General features: G+C 40.0%; 1 protein-coding gene and 1 long non-coding RNA gene across 2 annotated transcripts in view; both read right to left on the bottom strand.

Annotated features, from left to right (window-relative positions):
• LOC134209902 (alpha-2 adrenergic receptor-like) overlaps positions 1 to 20,443 on the bottom strand; it is a 729,274-nt gene that overhangs the window by 344,881 nt on the left and 363,950 nt on the right. The gene's annotated exons all lie outside the window — the stretch shown is intronic.
• On the bottom strand, positions 9,544 to 10,705 carry LOC134209886 (uncharacterized). The gene is made up of 3 exons (XR_009978788.1): positions 10,476 to 10,705; positions 10,272 to 10,355; positions 9,544 to 10,200 (listed from the first exon to the last, which is right to left on the bottom strand). It is a non-coding gene; the product is annotated as an uncharacterized LOC134209886 (long non-coding RNA).

Here is a 20,443-nt window from a genome sequence, read left to right as displayed (position 1 = left end):
TTAATCTTTATTAACGACTCGCTTTTGTTACTTCTTTATATCCCAATTTATAGATGTACTTGAGCTGAGTTACAAATTATCTTGCTGATTACTATAATCCATACCGTTCGATCGAATTAATCTTGGATTAAACTGCATTAAAGATGTGGACATCCAGTCGTACAAAAAATGCGAAAATCATTGAGATAGTGAGTCGCTGATAGCATTAGGAGGGAGCACCCAGGAGGGAAGACGTAAATTGCCAGGAAGGTAGTAGTATCTGCAACACAGCGGCGTTGGACTTCTGAAACAAACAACCGGCGAGCGCAAAAAGGTGTGCAATGCTCAAGAAGCAAATACGACCGGGGTCTAAGGTAGTGAATCTGATTAAAAGTCTTAAGATGTGCTACGTTCCATATGAACATATTGCTGTTCCAGAGATAACTTTCCTCCTTCCGGTTCAATTTTCAAACTACCGCAGCTGTCACTTCATACTTTTTCTCTGCTGTTCTCATGGCATCCTACGATGATAACGCCAAATATCAGTTTTTTGTTTCAGTGTATTGCAGATTTTTAGGCTTGCGGTAGAACTTTGACAGCTGCGGAAGAACTTTGCGGAATCCGCAAAATGGAAAATTTTGAAAAGATCCGCAATATTCGATGGGCTTTCAACTTTCCAATGGGGAAATGGAAGAAACATTAATATGGGTACTAGATCGAAAAAATTCGTTGCTCTTAAAAACGACAACAAAAGATTTGTCATTGTTATTTTTTTTTGTTTGGTGCATCTGATTCCCCCCAAAGATGGTCTAGTACCGGGAGCTCTGTACAAACAATGGCCAGAACGGGAAAGGATCGTTTGGTCGAAACTCATTCGGCCGAAAGCCATTTGGTCGAATGCCATTAGGCTGAAACCTATCTGGCTGAAAGTCATTTGGTCGAACGGGTCATCCGGCCGAATAGGACATTCGTGAGCAGTGATGAACTCTGATTCGAACAGAAAAATCACTTTAATAAAGATTGAAAAATAGGACATTTGGCCGAATAGGACATTTCACGAGATGAGCCGGCCGAGGGCCGAAAATCTCGTTAACCTTCAAAGACCCAGGACGAACAGATTTTTTTTCAAATGGCTCGCATTCAGCAACTGATCGTCGGAATTCATCGCGGTTTCATTTGTGCTCAATAGGAATAGCTATATTTTTGCCCTGATACATTTTAAGACCTGTTCAGGACCGAGTTATTGCTAAAAATAAGTGTGCGCGGGGGTCTTTTTCCCTGTAATTCGAACATCAGCTCAATGTTCTGGCCATGTTTACGTCCGGAATTTACAAATCAACCATCAAACCATTTCTAAAACATTGACAAGAATTCTAGTCCATTTCGATAATTTCATCATTTGAATAGGACATGGTTGACTAAATTCAGGGCCGGATTCAGGGGTCACAATGGTATAATGTGGGCTACAAAACCAATTACAATGAAACATGCCTGCGGGAATTGACATGCAGCTATACAAGCTTTACAAATCAGGAGTTTTTAAATTTCCATTTTCAATTGAATGTGATCTTCTGAAACTCTAACCCGGGCCGGATTCAGGGGTCAAAATGGGGGACAGCAGCGGCCATAACACCAATTTCAATGAATCTGGCCATGCGACTGCTCAAACTTCATGAAAACACATCAGGAGCTCAATGAATTCTGTTTGCAATTGAAATTGAGTTTCTAAAATTTCGACCAGGGTCGGTTTCAGAAGTCAAAAAGAGCAAAGCTGGGACATAACACCAATTACAATAAAACTGGGCACGTGACTGCTCAAACGTCAATAAAACACATCAGGAGCACAATTAGTTCTGTTTACAATTGACATTGACTTTCTCAAAAAATTGTACCAGGGTCGGATTCAGGGGTCAAAATGATGAGAGCAGGGGTCATAACACCAATTACAATGAAGGAGCTCAATGAATTCGGTTTGCAATTGAAAGTGACCTTCTGAAATTTCGACCAGGTTCGGAATCAGGGGTCAAAATGTGAAGAGCTGGGGACATAAAACCAATTAGAATGAAACTGGGCATGCGACTGCTCAAACTTCATGAAAACACATCAGAGGCTCAAAGAATGCTATTGAAAATTTAAATTGATCTTCTGTATATATGTGCGTATATAAACGGGCGCGGAACTCGATTTTCCGGGGGAACAAGCGCCAGCAGGAAGATCGAGACCGTGAAGAAACGGAGCAACTGTACCGCGCTAATAACACACGAAAGTTCTGAATGCTGAATGGCGATGTGGTGACGAACCTGGGAGAACGCGCGCAGGACATACGTCTACCGGCACCGTATCTCCAGGAAATCCAGGAGGAGATTGGCCGGCTAAAAAACAACAAAACCCCTGGGGTTGACCAACTACCAGGAGAGCTATTTAAGCACTGGCTAGAGCGCTGCACTGGGTCATTACCAAGATTTGGGAGGAGGAGGTTTTGCCGCAGGAGTGGATGGAAGGTGTCGTGTGTCCCATCTACAAAAAGGGCGATAAGCTGGATTGTAGCAACTACCGCGCAATCACATTGCTGAACGCCGCCAACAAGGTACTCTCCCAAATTTTATGCCGTCGACTAACACCAATTGCAAGAGAGTTCGTGGGGCAGTACCAAACGGGTTTCATGGGCGAACGCTCAACACGGATTTCCGGATAAACTGACACGGTTGATCAAGGCGACGATGGATCGGGTGATGTGCGTAGTTCGAGTTTCAGGGGCCTTCTCGAGTCCCTTTGAAACGCGCAGAGGGTTACGGCAAGGTGATGGTCTTTCGTGTCTACTATGCAACATCGCTTTGGAAGGGGTAATACGAAGGGCAGAGATTGACACGAGTGGTACGATTTTCACGAAGTCCGTCCAGCTATTTGGCTTCGCCGACGACATTGATATTATGGCACGTAACTTTGAGAAGATGGAGGAAGCCTACATCAGACTGAAGAGGGAAGCTAAGCGGATCGGACTAGTCATCAACACGTCGAAGACGAAGTACATGATAGGAAGAGGTTCAATAGGATGTGAGCCACCCACCGCGAGTTTGCATCGGTGGTGACGAAATCGAGGTGGTAAAAGAATTTCTTTACTGGAGCTCACTGGTGACTGCCGGAAATGATACCAATAATAATAATAAATAATAAATAATAAATAATAAATAATAAATAATAAATAATAAATAATAAATAATAAATAATAAATAATAAATAATAAATAATAAATAATAAATAATAAATAATAAATAATAAATAATAAATAATAAATAATAAATAATAAATAATAAATAATAAATAATAAATAATAAATAATAAATAATAAATAATAAATAATAAATAATAAATAATAAATAATAAATAATAAATAATAAATAATAAATAATAAATAATAATAATAGGACATTTGGCCGAAAAGGACATTTGACCGAATAGGACATTTGGCCGAATAGAGCATTTGGACGAATAGGATCTTTGGCCGAAGAGGTAATTTGACTGACTAGGTAATTTGGCCGAACAGGTAACTTGGACGAATAGGTCATTTGGCTGAATTGGTCATTGGGCCGAATTGATCATTGGGCCGAATAAAGGTCATTTGAGAAGTGAGAAATGAGGTGTGAAAAGTTAAATGTCTTACTTCTTACTATTTATTTCCCACTTCTCACTGTGGAAAGTGAGTAGTGCGAAATGAGACGTCTTACTACTCACTTCTCACTTCTCACTTTTCGCTGCGAGAAGTATCGCTTCTCACTCCTCATTTCTCACTTTTCACTGTAAAAAGTGTGAAGCGCGAAGTGAGTTGTGAGACGTCTCACTACTCACTTCTCCCTCCTCATCTCTCATTTCTCACTGTGAAAAGTAAGTAGCGCGAAAGGAGAAGTTGGATGCCTCACTTTCCACGTCGCACTACTCACTTTTTACAGTGAGATGTATGAGATGAGGAGAGAAAAGTGAGACGTCTCACTTCACACTTCTCACCCTCCATTTCTCAATTATTACTTCTCACTGCGTAAAATGAAGAGAGCAAAGTGAAAAAAAAACGCCCCTCTTCACACTCATCGCTTCTAACTTCTTATTTCTCCTTTTTCACAGTGAGAAGTGAAATTGAGACTTCAAATGGTATGTTTGGCAGAATGACCTATTCGGCTAAATGAACTTTTCGGCCAAATGACATTTTCGGACATATGACTTTTGGGGCCAAATGACCTTTTCTTTTTTTTTCTTTTTTTTTGTCCACCGTCTTCAACATATAAAGGTTGCATAGAGTGTAACTTAAAGTAGTAACCTTAACCTATTTTTAAACGTAGTCTTACTAATATTAAAATCAAAACATTAGCTCACGTCATTAAAATGTCTGCAGCAACTAAGCAGTGGATTATGATGGCCATATAAGGTACGACGTGAGGGGATATAGAGCAGTGCGTAGCGTCGTAGAGAACGGTGTGGAGCGTAAAAATTTACTTGTCTCAATAAGTGTTCACAGTCAATCACATTCCTCACCAGATCAAACCAGAAAACCCTCTGTAGAAATACACGCCTTGCACCGGTTTTCATACGGAGGGAGTCTAACCCGATCATTCCACGGCAGGTTTCTTAAAGCATACCGGACGAAGGATCGTTGTACTCGCTCGATGCGGTCCTCCTGCGTCTGGTGATACGGTGCACAAACTTGCACCGCGTATTCTAGCACGCGTCGGACTATGGCGCAATATACCGATTTCAGAGCGTGAATGTCGGTAAACGATTTAGCAATCCTCTTTGTCAACCCGAGTAACGCAAAAGCCTTAGAGGTGATAGTGGCGATATGTTCGTTAAAGTTCACTTTGCTGTCAATGACAATTCCAAGATCCTTGATGGAATTTACACGCTGTAATGCTTTTGAAGCCATTGTATATTCCTGCAACAATGGGGAACGTGATCGGGTAAACGATATAATCCTACTTTTCCCGGCATTTATATTCATGCCGTTAATTTGGCACCATGCTTGCAGCACATCAAGGTCACGTTGAATAGCACAACAGTCTAAATACGATAGCACAGTTCTGAATATTTTCAAATCATCGGCGTATAACTACTTTTCGGATTGAATTAGCTCACACAAATCGTTTATGAATAGAACGAAAAGAAGCGGTCCTAAGTGGCTGCCTTGCGGAACGCCCGATGGAATATCAAACCGCAATGATTCACAGTCATGAACTTTCACATAAGCGTAACGTGTCGTCAGGTAGGATCGCAACCAAATAGTTATCCAGTCTGGAAGACCCATTTTCCTCAGCTTGGCAACCAACAAATTGTGCGGTACTTTATCAAATGCCTTTGCAAAATCAATGTAAATCGTGTCGACCTGTTGATTTTTGTCCATTTTACTCTTCAAACTGCTTACAAAAGACATCAGTTAAGTTGTTGTGGACCTGCATTTCACAAACCCATGCTGGTGCACGGAAATAACTGGACTTACGGCTCTATACAAAGTATCGTGGGCAAAACACTCAAGCGCTTTAGAAACGCAATTTAGAATTGAAATTCCACGATAGTTTCCTGCGTCGTATAAGGTGTCCGATTTATGAATTGGAGTGATTGATGCTACCTTCTATAACTCAGGAAATACTCCGGTAGAGAAAGAGCGATTGAAAATTATAGATGCTGGCAAAGCAAGTGCTTCAGCGCATTGCTTGATGAATAACGGTGGAATGCCATCCGGACCAGGACACTTAGTAGCATCCAAATCTGAAAACCGCCTAAACACGTCTTCCACCGACACTTCAATGAGAGGCATATGTAGATCATATTCCATTATTCTGTCAAGCACCCCATTTGTCACCGATGGTTGATTATTGTTATAAACACCTTTGAAAAATTCAGCCAACAGGTTGACTGATTCTTCGGCAGAGCTGGCGATTGCATTTTGGAATCGTATTTCTCGCGGCACATCGTTAGATTTTCCAGTCCAGAACCCACAGGATCATTTTTAGCATTACGTATCAGACCGACGATAGCATTATTTTGCAGATCCGAATACTCTTGTTCCAACATTTGAAGCGCTAGCATGTTTCCATCACTTCGATGTTTGAAGTAACGCTTCCGCACCTTGCGTAACCTGTTCCAGAAGGTGCGGAGATTGCTGTTCCACCACGGCTGAGTGAAACGAGTTGATCGGCATATGTTTCGCGGCACATGCTCCTGAAGAATGCGATAAATTACATCGTAGAACTTGCAGATAGCATCATCAACAGAACACTCATGAAGTATCGAGTTCCAGTTAACGCTGGCTAGACTTCTACAAGCAGCACTTACATCATACTGTCGGAAGTCAAATTGGCAAATTTCAATGTCGTTGTCACAGTCAGTTAAGGGCAAAAAACAATTCAGACAGAAAGGCTTATGGTGTGCGTCAACCTCCAATATTGGCACCGGTGTGCTTGGAAAACTTCCACACATTGTGGGTCGTTAACAAACGCCAAGTCCAGTAAACGAGAGTTGTGATTGACAATGTGCGAAACTTGAAAAAGGCCCGATGCAAGCACAGATTCTGTCAGGATGATTTCTGACTCAGAGGAGGCGTTAAGGTGATTATACAATCAAGCCATGTGGCGAATTTCAAATTCACCACACGGTTTTCTACTCCTATTATCAAAAGTTCAAATCTAGCGTAATAATTGTCATAAAATGCTGAAATTAAAGTCGATTGTTCAGCATGAGTAAGCAAACTATCTACGGATGTTTCATCCCCATGGGCGTTGTTGTTCTCTCAATTCGTGCTCTTGAAAAATCACTAGAAAAAGCACGTGGTTTCCAAGATGGCCGATTTGTGGCTTTGTTGTATAACCACTTTAATTGGCACATAGGCAGTAATATCGTCATCAAAGCGCCAAGATAGATGCGGTAGATTGTAGTCACCAAGGAGGACTACCATATCGTTACTGGATGTTGTGTCCAACAACTCGTTGATACTCAAAGAATGCTGCGCATAAACTGCAGGCTCAGAATTGGGCCTGATGTACACACAGCAAATATACACTGTTTTTGTTGGCAGTTTGAGTCGAATCGCTATCTGTTCCAAGCCGGCTGCATTCGGAAGCGAAATTACTTCACTTCGAAACTTCTTTTTCACTGCAATCAATACTCCTCCACCACGGTTAAGGCGAGTCGAATTAACATCGCGGTCACAACGATAGACATTATAATTTGAGGACAACTCCGCATCTGGGATTCCGCTGCGTAGCCAGGCCTCCGTAAACGCAATCACATCATAATCGCAGCTACTCAGTTGCAGATATAGTTCATTCGTCTTAGTTCTTAAGCCACGTACATTTTGGTAGTGTACCGAGAAAGAAGAAAGTAGAGTATTCGACGATGAATCGGCGACGGGAAAATGAAATGCTGATTGATTCGATGCAGATAATGGAGTTTGTTGATCCAGAATACGTATGCTGTTCGATGTTGGAGTAACTAAACGAAAACTGAACATTTGACCGAAATGATTGTAAGGCCGAACATGATCAGGCGGAAAAAGCCCTTTGGCTGAAAGTGACATACCGCCGATCTGGTTATAAAGCCAAACAAATCGTCTGGCAGACCAGATTGGTCGAAAATTTCGTTTTGGTGAAAATTTCGTTTGGCAGAAATAGTTATTTTGCCGAAAATACCCTTTGATCGGAAAGGTTATTCACCAGAAAAAAAGTAAAAGTGCTCAGTGCGTGTGAAAAATCGCTAAAACATTTTGAGCGCGAGTGGTGCTCGCAAAAGTGCTCAGTGCGTGTGAAAAATCGCTAAAATATTTTGAGCGCGAGTGGTGCTCGCAAAAGTGCTCAGTGCGTGTGAAAAATCGCTAAAATATTTTGAGCGCGAGTGGTGCTCGCAAAAGTGCTCAGTGCGTGTGAAAAATCGCTAAAACATTTTGAACACGAGTGGTGCTCGCAAAAAAGCTCAGTGCGTGTGAAAAATCGCTAAAACATTTTGAGCGCGAGTGGTGCTCGCAAAAGTGCTCAGTGCGTATCAAACAGTGCATGTGAAAAATCGCTAAAATATTTTGAGCGCGAGAAGTGTTCTGAGCCGCAGCAACCAGGGACATTCACCTCCTCTATGATATCTCACGACGCTTAAACAGGGCGAAGACGAATGCAACGATGCCTGTAAAAGACTCGAATGGTCAGCTACTGACCGACCCTGGTCTGTTGGCGAGCACTTGGAATAGCTTTTTCAAGTGTAAGCTAAGTCGCTATCCCTCGGCGTGATCTGCCTAGGATCCGACGTATACCACGTATCAATACTGAGTCTCCATTCACTGCTAGAGATTGAAACGGCCATTTAAAGCATGAAATCGAATAGAGCCCCTGGTCGTAACGCACGAACTGAGCAGCCTGTCAGAGCGACTTGTGTTGGGTAGAATGCTTAATTCAATGGTTGGTGCTGGAATGATTTTTTGGCTGCCCAACAGTCGCACTCACGACGACGGCGATGAGATTGACGGGAGAATGTGCTGAGATCCATGTTTTTCACTGCATTGACTTTGACATATTTCAACCCTGACGCCTGGTGTCGAACGCATATCAGCTGACTTGCTAATAGCTGACCCTAGGATATCCGTCCAACTAATGCATCGTTTATTTCGTAATATCTAGGATACCGCAACTTTCCCTGTCGACTGGATGCAGAGTATCTTAGTAAAGGTGCCAAAAAAGGGTGGCCTAACTGTATGCGATAACTGGCGAGGCATTAAGTTGCTGTATACCGTTCTCAAAGCTCAAGCCTGGATGAAGAAAAAGATCGATGTCACTCTCCGGCGGCAGCAGGCCTGATTACATGCCGGAAAATTCAGTTTGGACCATATTATCACTCTTCGCATCATTCTGGGGCAGGTTAATGAATTGCAAAAGACTTTGGGTCGTTGCAATTTTGATAACAATTATGGGAAATGAAGAAAAAATATCTATGGGAAATGACGGCTTTGGCAGGTTTTGTTCTTTTATTGTCAGGGGGTTTTTGTTGACCAAATTTAATGAAATTTGGCCACAATATTCTTTGATATGCAAAAACATTTTAGGCCAAATTTGAGCATAATTAGTTATAGAAAACCCCCCTGTGCCATGAAATTTTATTTATTTGGATTATTGTTTGGTAGTGTGTAATATGCATAATATACATTGCCGATATCTATCTTATCGATCTTACGTTTCAACCGCGCCAACGCGGCATAATTTGATTGAGCGTCAGTAGGCCAGGATTTACAACACGTTTGCAGAGCAACCAGTTTTTCCCCTGATTAGTTACGGACGACACGTAAGTACTATTTTGTTCCCGATAATTACCTAACGTATTCGGCTGGTGCGTTTCCGATGACACGAGGCCACACAGAGTGCAACAGTAAGTATGCTGGGGTCGTAGAGCATAATCTCGGTTCAGCTTGTTCGAAGATAGTATTAACGCATTTGCCCAAAAGTACACGCGGCGCTTCCCACAGGAAATGACGCACCGCGCTTTTTGCTGCCCGTATACTTGATTCTTATGGAGAGATAGCATTGCGGCGTTTCCGTACACTCAGAAAAAAGTACACATTATACGTAATTGCAGTGCACATAGAATATGATCAGTTGCTTTCGCATTTCTAAAATATGTGCGCTGCTAATAGATTTCTGTCGATTCGATTATCATAAAATTTATGTGCAAATGTATTGGATTTTTCAATAATCCCGCACTTGAAATATAAAACGCTTGCAATATGAAATGTGCATTAGTATTACACATATTTTTCAAAAGTTTATCAATCTGATTCAGATTTATGATTGCATTAATAATAATTATATCCGAATATGCAATTGAAAATATGTACTTTCATAGCTTAGTCATTCTATAGTATACAAGCTTTATCACTTGATGGAGTGTATTTTGGAGTACAATGCCATATAGATTACCCAAAATTGGATAACATCAAGTGACTCTCCATCATGTGATACAACTGTAGCCTAAAGGTTATCATATTTATTTCATGATATGTAGAACATCTTAGTTTCTCAATGATTTGTTTTTTTTTGGCTGCTGACCATTGGGGCATAACTTAATTCTGGGCCATTCGATGGAAATTCCTCGGGAAATTCTTTCCATCCCGAAGACCTCGCCAAGGACAAGGCTAGAAGTATAGCCGGCGCATCAGCTTCCTTATCCCCGATCTTCATCTGCGAAGTTTCTACCAAGAGCTGCCTGTAAAAACGTGGTGAAAAAATAATATCATAACATGGTTACACTCAAATAGTGTATTGTATCAATTATACCATTTTCGAAACATCTGGGACTACGATCCGCATCGCAGTTCTGTACCTTCCAGTGATATCTCAGATCTGTATAGCTTTCAGGGCCTTTTAGCCGATTGGGAGAAAAACAAAAGAAAAATGCAGTTGAATGAGATCCCCATTTCGGAGAATAAATATATTCCTTGAATGCATTATTGTGTTGAGTTCATTTAGCTTTTCACCTACCTTTAAAGTTATTTTTAGGTTCCCGCGAGCTCCCGGCTATGAAAACCGAAGAAGTTTTTGTTTTCTTCCTGCCACTTGTTGTTTAGTATGTATATTATGCTTTATTTTAAAATGTATGTGCGATGGATAATAGTTTAATGGTGATAGCTGTTGCACTCATAAATTATGCAAATCAGTCTTATGTTCTAAAAGGTTTGCACATAATTTGTAAGATGAGCACTTAAAACGAGAAAATATCCTTAGCCGAATGTTCTATGCGAGTTTCGCACATAGAATATATCATTGGATTAATTTGAGTGTAGGGTGCGGTTGCTCCTTTCGAATGTGAAACGCCACGTGGAATCTTGTGCAAATGCGCTTTTGGAAACATTACAACAGCCACGCGGTGATTGACAGCACCCTACAATAGTTACGTCACATGTTTTGGGTAAGACGGTATAATGCGCTCCATCTGGCCAAAACGCCCCCCTTTGATTTCTAGAAAACTATAACTAATTAAGGGTCAAAATCAGTTGGTACCCATAAGTATTTGTAAGCCCATCATACTATGTGAATGTGGAAGTATTTTTGTATTACACAAAGAAAATAATAGCGAAATACAAAAGGTTACAGTTTTGATGTAACTTTTCATGTTTGTTTCAACATTCTGGAGTGACTCTAGCATACTGTCCGCAAAACTTGCACGGGAACACTCAGTTGGGCAACAAAATAACTTTTCTCAGTGGTTAATATGATATAAAATTGGTTCCATCTTCAAAAGTGTAACGATTTTCGAAAACATCCTTCACTGGCCAAAACGCCCGAGTGTAGGTAGGACCAGGGTTCTTAAATCTGACACTTCGACAGTAGAGGGGAGAGACAAGCGCGGGGGTGAACAATTCATTTTCCGTGCAAAACACAAATAAACTCGGTGGCTGCCCCATATAAAAATCCAAGATGGCTGAATCGTGAAATTGGCATACTGCTACACCTGTTTGTATTCACCTTGGGCAGGACGATCTGCCCTTACCAACTGGACACAAGCGCAGCGAGCCTGCAGCAGTTGATTTCAAATTTTATGGAAAATATTGAAATGTAATTCACACCTGCTTAAATGGACCTATGATGGCGCATAAGGATTTGCGACCTTTTCATTATGGGATTAATAAAATACTACTGAAGGATAACAAAACGTCTTTGGTTAAGGTGCGGAGTATTTCCCAGGCACTTTTTGAAATAAATTTTTTCACGACTTCTCAAAAAAGCTTTATTACGTGTTCTCTGTAATATTTTTATAAGACTACTCACAGGAAATGCATTTGTGATATTCTGGACTACCAAATAACACAAAGTTTGGATAAATTGCGTTGAAAAGTGAAAAGTTATCAAGGTGTTGCCTAGGGGGGGGGGGGTGGGCATATTATACCGTCTTACCCTATATTCAAACTGGATGTTAACATTTCTTTCCCATTATACGTCGATAATTGCCAAGGCAAACCGCCAGCTGGGTTTCATATCGAAAATTGCGAAGGACTTCTCTGATCAGGACATTTACAATGGCTGAGGAGCTTTTTGACTTTTGCGAAGCACCAAGGCTACTGTCATGCTATTGTTTAGCCCATCGCCAAATCGTAGCCAGGATGTCCCGGGCACAATTTTGTTTTCATACTACTTTTCAATGATGACAGCGGTCTGTGTCTATTGATGATGATGACACCGCGCTTGTCACAGGCTCGGAAGCACCCGAACGTTTTAAAAATAGAGTGAAGAGGTCACTATTATTGTAACCGTTCGTTTTAGTTTCATTCATTAAGACTAAGCTGTCGGACAAATAAATAAATTTCTGCTGAGCATGCCTTGTTTTTGTATGCCGTGCTCATTTGTGTGTTTGGAAAAAATCAACATCGAGTCACGGAGCACCCTTAGAACTTTCGTACTCCTTAAGGGCTTAGTGAGTCCTCCAATATGAATTCAAGATGCGCAAGGTAACGAACAACTCCCATACCAGGATAACCATTCGCTACAAAGCTTTTCCGACACAGCTGGACATTCAACAGCTATTCATCCGCTTCATTTCCTTTTTTACCAGAGGCGGCATTGCGCTCATCGACCCGAAACGAGCAAACCATGCAAACTGTCATACGAAAGAGCTGTCGAAAGAAGATGCGCAATGAGGTCCCAGGTTTCTTGAGTGGTATAATCACAGCTTCTTTCTATTCGACAGCTCCCACTGCTCCACACACTGTATATAAATCCAGCAGCTCTAGTTTCGTCTGGATAGAAACGCGTTTAAGCAGTGGATAACCAATTTCATCAGGTCCCTCGGAAAGACCTGCCGCCTTTCAATGTTCACCTTTTTCCACTCAGTGAATTTATTTTCTTCCACAGTTATTTCGATGTTGCGTTAGGGTTGATTCCGCCTACGAATTTCTCCCAGCTGGCTTTCTTCGCTTCTACTATCACATTTCATGCTTCTCTCCTTGCCTTGCCCCTCGGATGGTTCATGTTCATTCATCGCAGTGCTCGTAGAGTCCGCTTGGTCGCTTTTTTGACTGTTTCACTCCACCAGGGTCCCGGATATCACCTGGAAGGCGGAATCGATTGCTTGGCAGGTTCGAACACAAGTTGGTTGAACTCGTTGATCATGTAGTCTTTCTTGAGATCCATCCTTCCAGTTATTTCCTCCTGGTTTTGTTCCAATTCGCTTCATCGTAACGCCACCTTGGCGTGGCAGAAGCGATTGGCGCAGAATGACTAGTAAGACAGTCTAATTGGGAAGTGGTCATTGGCATTACTGTCTTCTTCGACGTTCCAGCTAAACTGCGATGTTATTTGCCACGACAGCAGTGATAGGTCAATCGGGTATGCGTACCATCGTTGAGAACAGTTCGTCTATGGCAGAGGCGCGGCCACGTTCCGAGACGTAGGTAGGGCAAAAAAACTACTCCTGGACACGCCCATCCTCACCGTACTTACTTACCACCGACCTAGCGACACCCTCATAAGTACCGGAGTTGGATATTGGGAAGGGTTACTCCGTAACACATAACGTTAAGGTGTTTACCCAGTGAAATGATTATCAAATCTATGGAATAGTTTTAGGGAATTACGTGGACTTTCCGGAGATCCTCTTGGATTTCAAGAGATTTTTTCGGACATCCGCAGATATGAAACTTTCTATGACTATTCAGGCAGCATCACATTCCCAGAGTTTATAAAACATTTACAAGAAACTTGATCTTCAAACATTTCCACGAAAATCAAATATTTTGAGCTTCTAGTGGAATGTCTTCACTTGTCATTATACGAGTTATGACAAGTGATCTTTACGAACTTCCAGAAGTAATTATGGATTTCTGTAAGTTTTATATAAAATTCGCAGAGGTGAGCCAGCCCAGGGCTGTAAGCCTCTTAATTGAGAATAAAAAGCTTTATAAAATATTACAGTCGCTTCTCCACATCTCAATATTGAAGGGACCAGAGATCGAGGAATGTGAGGAAAACTGAAATGGGTACTAGATCCAAAAAGCTCGTTGCTATGAAAAACGACAACAAAACAAATGTCGCTTCCTGTTGTTGATGTGTTTGTTATTGTTCAAAGATGGTCTAGTAGCCTAAAAATTTGAACATATCGACATAAGGAGAGTGATTCCAGAACAAAAAATGATCCGAACCCATCGAGATAGAGAGATATCGAAATAGGGAGGTTATCGAGATGTAGAAAGCACAAATGTATGTAGATCAAAGGGACTAAGAAAACCATCGACATAGGGAGAGATATCGAGATATAGAACATCGATATGTAGAGAGTCGACTGTAAATGGTTTCAAGCAAAACTTCAAGAAAATTTTCAACAATTTTATGGAAGAGCAGAAGCTATTAAAAAATTGTTTTTTCTTGGAAAATCTCAAAACATCATTGAGCACTTTTTGGAATAGAAAGATTTCTCAGGAATCTTCAAGGACCTTCCGGATTTTTTTTTCCATTACAATTACGGAAACCTCCGCGATTACCAGTTTAACCTCTGATAGACTTTCAAATTTCTGACTGATTTTGAAACGTTTGGATGATATTTTTTATCTAGAAATAAAAACAGTATTGATAGTTATACATATGGTATGTTCTTACTATTGTCATGCGTAGGACATGTCCTACTTGCACCACCCACTCCCGGCGCCACTGGTCCATCATCACTGCAAAGTCTAGCAATTATGCCGCCCCTTGAGTTGGTGGACAATGAACTCCATTCGGTGTTAGCTGCATTAAAGTCACCCATCATCACATCTGGTTCCGGTAGTTGACGGATCACATCAAATCATCCACCCCACGGACATCGGTGCATGATTTTGAGTGTAAAACGGTACTCAAGAGCTAGGCACTACAGCGTCCAGCTCATACGTATATGACTACATTTAGAGTTAGATTTAAATCTCGTTGTCGAAAACCACACCAGTCCACTGAACTTATCTTCAAAATGAATGATTATCTATTGCAACATAAAACGGCTATCACAGTAAAAAATAAAAAGTAATATCACATCAGATTCGATGCACATCATCGCCGTCGTAAATATAATGTTTTATTACATATGATCTGATCTGCAGTGTAATTAATTTTCGACGTAATATTCTTGATGTAACTAAAAAAACAACGTTAAACTAATTCAGGATGAATCCCGCTTTCGGCAGCGGGGTGAGGGGTATTCGGATTTATTTATTTCATAATAAATTTCGAAAATAAAATTTCAGATGCTATAATTTCTAATTTTATTTATTCAAAACGTATTTTATGGTATTTACAAATACTTGAATCTTTAAATTAAAAATTTTCAGTTGATTTATTTAAAATTATTTTTCAATATTTAATATTTAATTATTAAATAATTTAAATTTTTATTTTCAATTTTTATGTTAAATTTTATTTATTTTTATAGGTATATATATATATATATATATATATATATATATATATATATATATATATATATATATATATATATATTTTTATAGGTATATATATATATATATATATATATATATATATATGTTATTCAATTTATATAATTCAATATATATTTTTATTATTATTTATTGATTATATTTTATCGGCGGTGACGTGGCAGCGTCGTTGGTTATCGGCAATAGAGGCGGGGGAATTTTTGCGGAAGTTTTTTCAGCAAGTCCTCCGGAAATAGCTTCTTAAGTTCTTCTAAAAATTTCTTCGGAAGATTTTCCAAGCTGAGGTAGGAAGGAAGTTCTTTCAGAAGTCCGTCTGGAAATTCCTACAGATATTCCTTTGGAAATCCTTTCAGGAATTGCTCTGGAAAATCCTCATGCAATTCTTGTACAATTTCTTTCAAGAATTCTCTCGAAAATTCCTCCAAAAGCTCCTGCGTGAATTCCTCCAAGAATTTCTCCGAAGTTTACCCAGGAATTCTTACATAAATTCATCCAGGAATTCCTTCGAAAATTTCTCCGGAAGTTCCTCTAGGTATTCCGCCGGAAGTTCCACTAGGAATTCCTCCGGAAGTTCCTCTAGGAATTCCTCCGGAAATTCCTCTAGGAATTCCTCCGGAAGTTTCTCTAGGGATTCCTCCGGAAGTTCCTCTGGGCATTCCTCCGGAAGTTCCTCTAGGAATTCCTGTGGAAATTCCTCTAGGAATTCCTCCAGCAGTTCCTCCGAAAGTTCATCCAGGGATTCCTCCGAAAGTTCCATCAAAAACTCCTATGGAAACTCCTCCTCCACCAGGAATTTCTCCGAAAATTCCACCAGGAATTCCTCCGGAAGTTCTATCAGAAATTTCTCCAGAAATTCCACCAGAAATTTTTCCGGAATTTCCACTAGGATTTCCTCCGGAAGTTCCTCTAGGAATTCTCCCGGAAGTTCCTTTAGGAATTCCTCCGGAAGTTACTCTAGGAATTCCTCCGGAAGTTCCCCTAGGAATTCCTCCGGAAGTTCCCCTAGGAATTCCTCCGAAAGTTCCTCAAGGAATTCCTCCGGAAGATCCTCTAGGAATTCCTCCCGAAAGTTCCTCTATGAATTCCTCCGGAAGTTCCCCTAGGAATTCCTCCGGAAGTTCCCCTAGAAATTCCTCCGGAAGTTCCCCTAGGAATTCTTCCGGAAGTTCCCCTAGGAATTCCTCCGGAAGTTCCCCTAGGAATTCCTCCGGAAGTTCTCCAAGAATTCCTCCGGAAGTTCCCCTAGGAATTCCTCCGGAAGTTCCTCTAGGAATTCCTCCGGAAGTTCCCCTAGAAAATCCTCTGGAAGTTCCATTAGGAATTCCTCCAGAAGTTCCAGTAGGAATTCCTCCGGAGGTTTTTCTAGGAATTCCTCCGGAGGTTCCTCTAGGAATTCCTCCGGAAATTCCTCTAGGAATTCCTCCGGAAGTTCCTCCAGGAATTCCTCCGGAAGTTCCTCTAGGAATTCCTCCAGAAGTTCCTCTAGGAATTCCTCCGAAGGTTTTTCTAGGAATTCCTCCGGAGGTTCCTCTAGGAATTCCTCCGGAGGTTCCTCTAGGAATTCCTCCGGAGCTTCCTCTAGGAATTCCTCCGGAGGTTCCTCTAGGAATTCTTCCGGAAGTTCCTCTAGGGATTCCTCCGGAAGTTCTTCTAGGAATTCCTCCAGAAGTTCCTCTAGGAATTCCTATAGAAGTTCCTCTGGGAATTCCTCCGGAAGTTCCTCTAGGAATTCCTCCGGAAGTTCCTCTAGGAATTCCTCCGGAAGTTCCTCTAGGAATTCCTCCGGAAGTTCCTCTAGGAATTCCTCCGGAAGTTCCTCTAGGAATTCCTCCGGAAGTTCCTCTAGGAATTCCTCCGGAAGTTCCTCTAGGAATTCCTCCGGAAGTTCCTCTAGGAATTCCTCCGGTAGTTCCTCTAGGAATTCCTCCGGAACAAGGAATTCCAACAACAACAACAATAATAGGAACTACGCGCCCGATAGAGAACTACTCAACGCAGCGAAGCGACAATTTGCCGGGCCCCCGACATCAAATGGCAATAATAGATACACCAATTTCCAACGAGGAGAGACACTCAACCCCCTCATCAGACCGACGTGTGGCTCTTCCTCGCCCAACTGGTTCATAGGTCATTCAAACCATATAGCTTCGTCGAATGTAGGTAATGCAAATTTTCTTTATTAGAGACGCAAGATTCTGAAGAACGAGGCATTCACGCATTAGGTTCAACTAAAGAAGTAACGATTTATTGTCAAAATTTTAACAGGATGAAAAGTGCCTGTAAAATTAATGAAATTTACAAACAGGTAGCATCTTGTGATTATAACTTCATTTTAGGAACTGAGACTAGTTGGGATTCTAGTGTGAATAATGAAGAAGTGTTTGGGAATCGCTACAATGTTTTTAGAGATGATCGCGATAAATCGCTATCTAATAAGAAATCTGGTGGAGGAGTATTGATCGCTGCTAGCACAGATTATGAGGCCGAAGAAATTGAATCAGTTAAATGTAAAGAATTTGATCATATTTGGATCAAGTCTACTATTGGGAACCAAGTACATATTTTTGCGACAGTGTACTTTCCTCCTGAACATGCAAAAAGGAGTCATATGAAAAATTTTTCACTATTGCTGAAGAAATCGTATCAAAATTTAATGCCGAAACAAACGTTCACATATATGGTGACTTTAATCAGCGAGCAGCTAATTTTATTGTTGACGACGAAAATGACCATTTTTGATACCAATTGTAGGAGATAATGAAACACTTCAAACTCTCTTTGACAAAAGTTCAAACATAGGATTGCATCAAGTGAATCATGTTAGAAATCATAACAATTGCTACCTAGACTTACTTTTACTAATATGACTGATGATTTCTGCGTGACTGAGTCATCTTCCCTCTATGGAAAAAACGAAGTGTTTCATATTGCAATTGAATACTCCATTTTCAACCACGAGACATCTAGAACATTTGATGACAATTTATCCGAACCCTATCTCGATTTTAGAAATGCAAACTACGAGCTTATTAAAAATAACTTGAACTGTATCGATTGGCAAACCCTTATCGGCAACCTAAATCCTGACCAAGCCGTAAATGTATTCTATCAAACATTGAGCGATGTATTAATGATGGCAGTACCTATAAAGCAAAACAAAAATATAAAAATAAGATTCCAGCATGGTACAATAGGAATATAGTTAATATAAAAATAGAAAACAAAAAGCGCATAAAGCGTATAAGAATAATAGGAACGATTCAAATTTAGCATATTATTTGTCATTATCTGATGAGTTGAATTTAGAAATTAAAAAGGCACATGATGATTCCACTAATAAGATTGAACGCAATATTAAATCAGACCCACAATCATTTTTTCAACTATGTTCGAGATAAACCAAAATCCAGTAGTTTTCCAACAAAAATGCAACTTGACAATAAGATTGGGAATAATTCATTTGAAGTCAGTAACTTATTTGCTGATTTTTTTCAAGACGTTTACACAATACATGATAACTGTGATCGTGATTACTCTTATTTCTCTTACCTTCCTGAGTTAGAAAATGATGTCGCAGTCGATAACATATCTCCAAACGAAATCCTACATGCCCTCAAATCTTTAGACTCTTCGAAGGGTGCTGGCCCTGACCACCTACCACCCATACTGTTTAAATCACTTCCAAATGAGTTTGTCAAACCTCTATTTTGGTTATTTAATTCATCTCTGAAACACAATACGCTTCCTTCTACTTGGAAACAATCGTTTTTGATACCAATTTTTAAAAGTGGCAAAAAATCTGACATTAAAAATTACCGTGGCATCGCTATATTGTCTTGCATTCCTAAGTTATTTGAATCCATTATTAACAATAAAATCTTCACACAAGTTCAAGGTTTAATTACCCGTAACCAGCACGGTTTTGTTAAAGGAAGGTCAACAACGACTAACTTGCTGCAATTTGTATCATTTTCGATAAACGCTTTAGATAGAGGAAATTATGTTGAAGCTCTATACACTGATTTCAGTAAGGCGTTTGACAGAGTTGATATTTCTCTCTTACTTTTCAAATTATCCAAGCTAGGCCTCAATCCCAGGTTAATAAAATGGATTGAATCATATTTGACTGGCAGAACCCAGAGAGTAAGATTTGATGGATGTTTGTCAAAACAAGTTAAGGTTACATCTGGAGTACCACAAGGATCCCACCTTGGTCCATTGTTATTCATCTTATTCGTCAACGATGTGAATCATGTTTTGAATTACCTGAATGTTTCAATTTACGCAGATGACATGAAACTCTTTCTAGAAATACATAAGCAATCTGATCTACTAGTGTTTCAAAATGAAATCAACGATTTTTATAAATGGTGTAAGAAAAATCTGTTACAACTGAATATAAAAAGTGCCATTCAATCTCGTTTACAAGAAAGATCAATACGGCACAAGAACAAATATACATAGGTCAGAAAACAGTTGAAAGATGCAAACTAATTAGAGATTTAGGTATCATTCTGGACTCCAAATTATCGTTTATAGATCACTATAATAATATTATCTATAAAGCAAGCAACATGCTTAGTTTTATCAAAAGATTCAGTTATAATTTCAATGATCCTTACACAATCAAAACTTTGTACGTTGCACATGTTAGGCCTCATTTAGAATACTGCAGTGTAGTTTGGGCTCCGTATCATGAAACACATGTAAACCGCATAGAATCAGTTCAGAAACAATTTTTACTTTTTGCGCTCCGAAAACTAGGGTGGACGTCTCTACCATTGCCTCCTTATGAATCACGGTGTTTATTAATTAACCTAGAAGAACTAAAAAAACGCAGGGAATTCTCAATGATAGCTTTCATGAACGATATTATCGCACAAAGAGTGGATAGTAGTGAAATTTTGGCAAATATTAATTTTTACGCCCCTATCCGTCCACTTAGAAATAGAAGTCTATTTTATATCAATAATCAAAGAACAAACTATGGCAGAAATGGCCCAATAAATAGAATGATGACATGTTATAATG

The sequence above is a fragment of the Armigeres subalbatus genome, chromosome 1, assembly GCF_024139115.2.
Source record: "Armigeres subalbatus isolate Guangzhou_Male chromosome 1, GZ_Asu_2, whole genome shotgun sequence".
Taxonomy (NCBI): domain Eukaryota; kingdom Metazoa; phylum Arthropoda; class Insecta; order Diptera; family Culicidae; genus Armigeres; species Armigeres subalbatus.
This window is presented reverse-complemented; position numbering and strand designations above follow the sequence as displayed.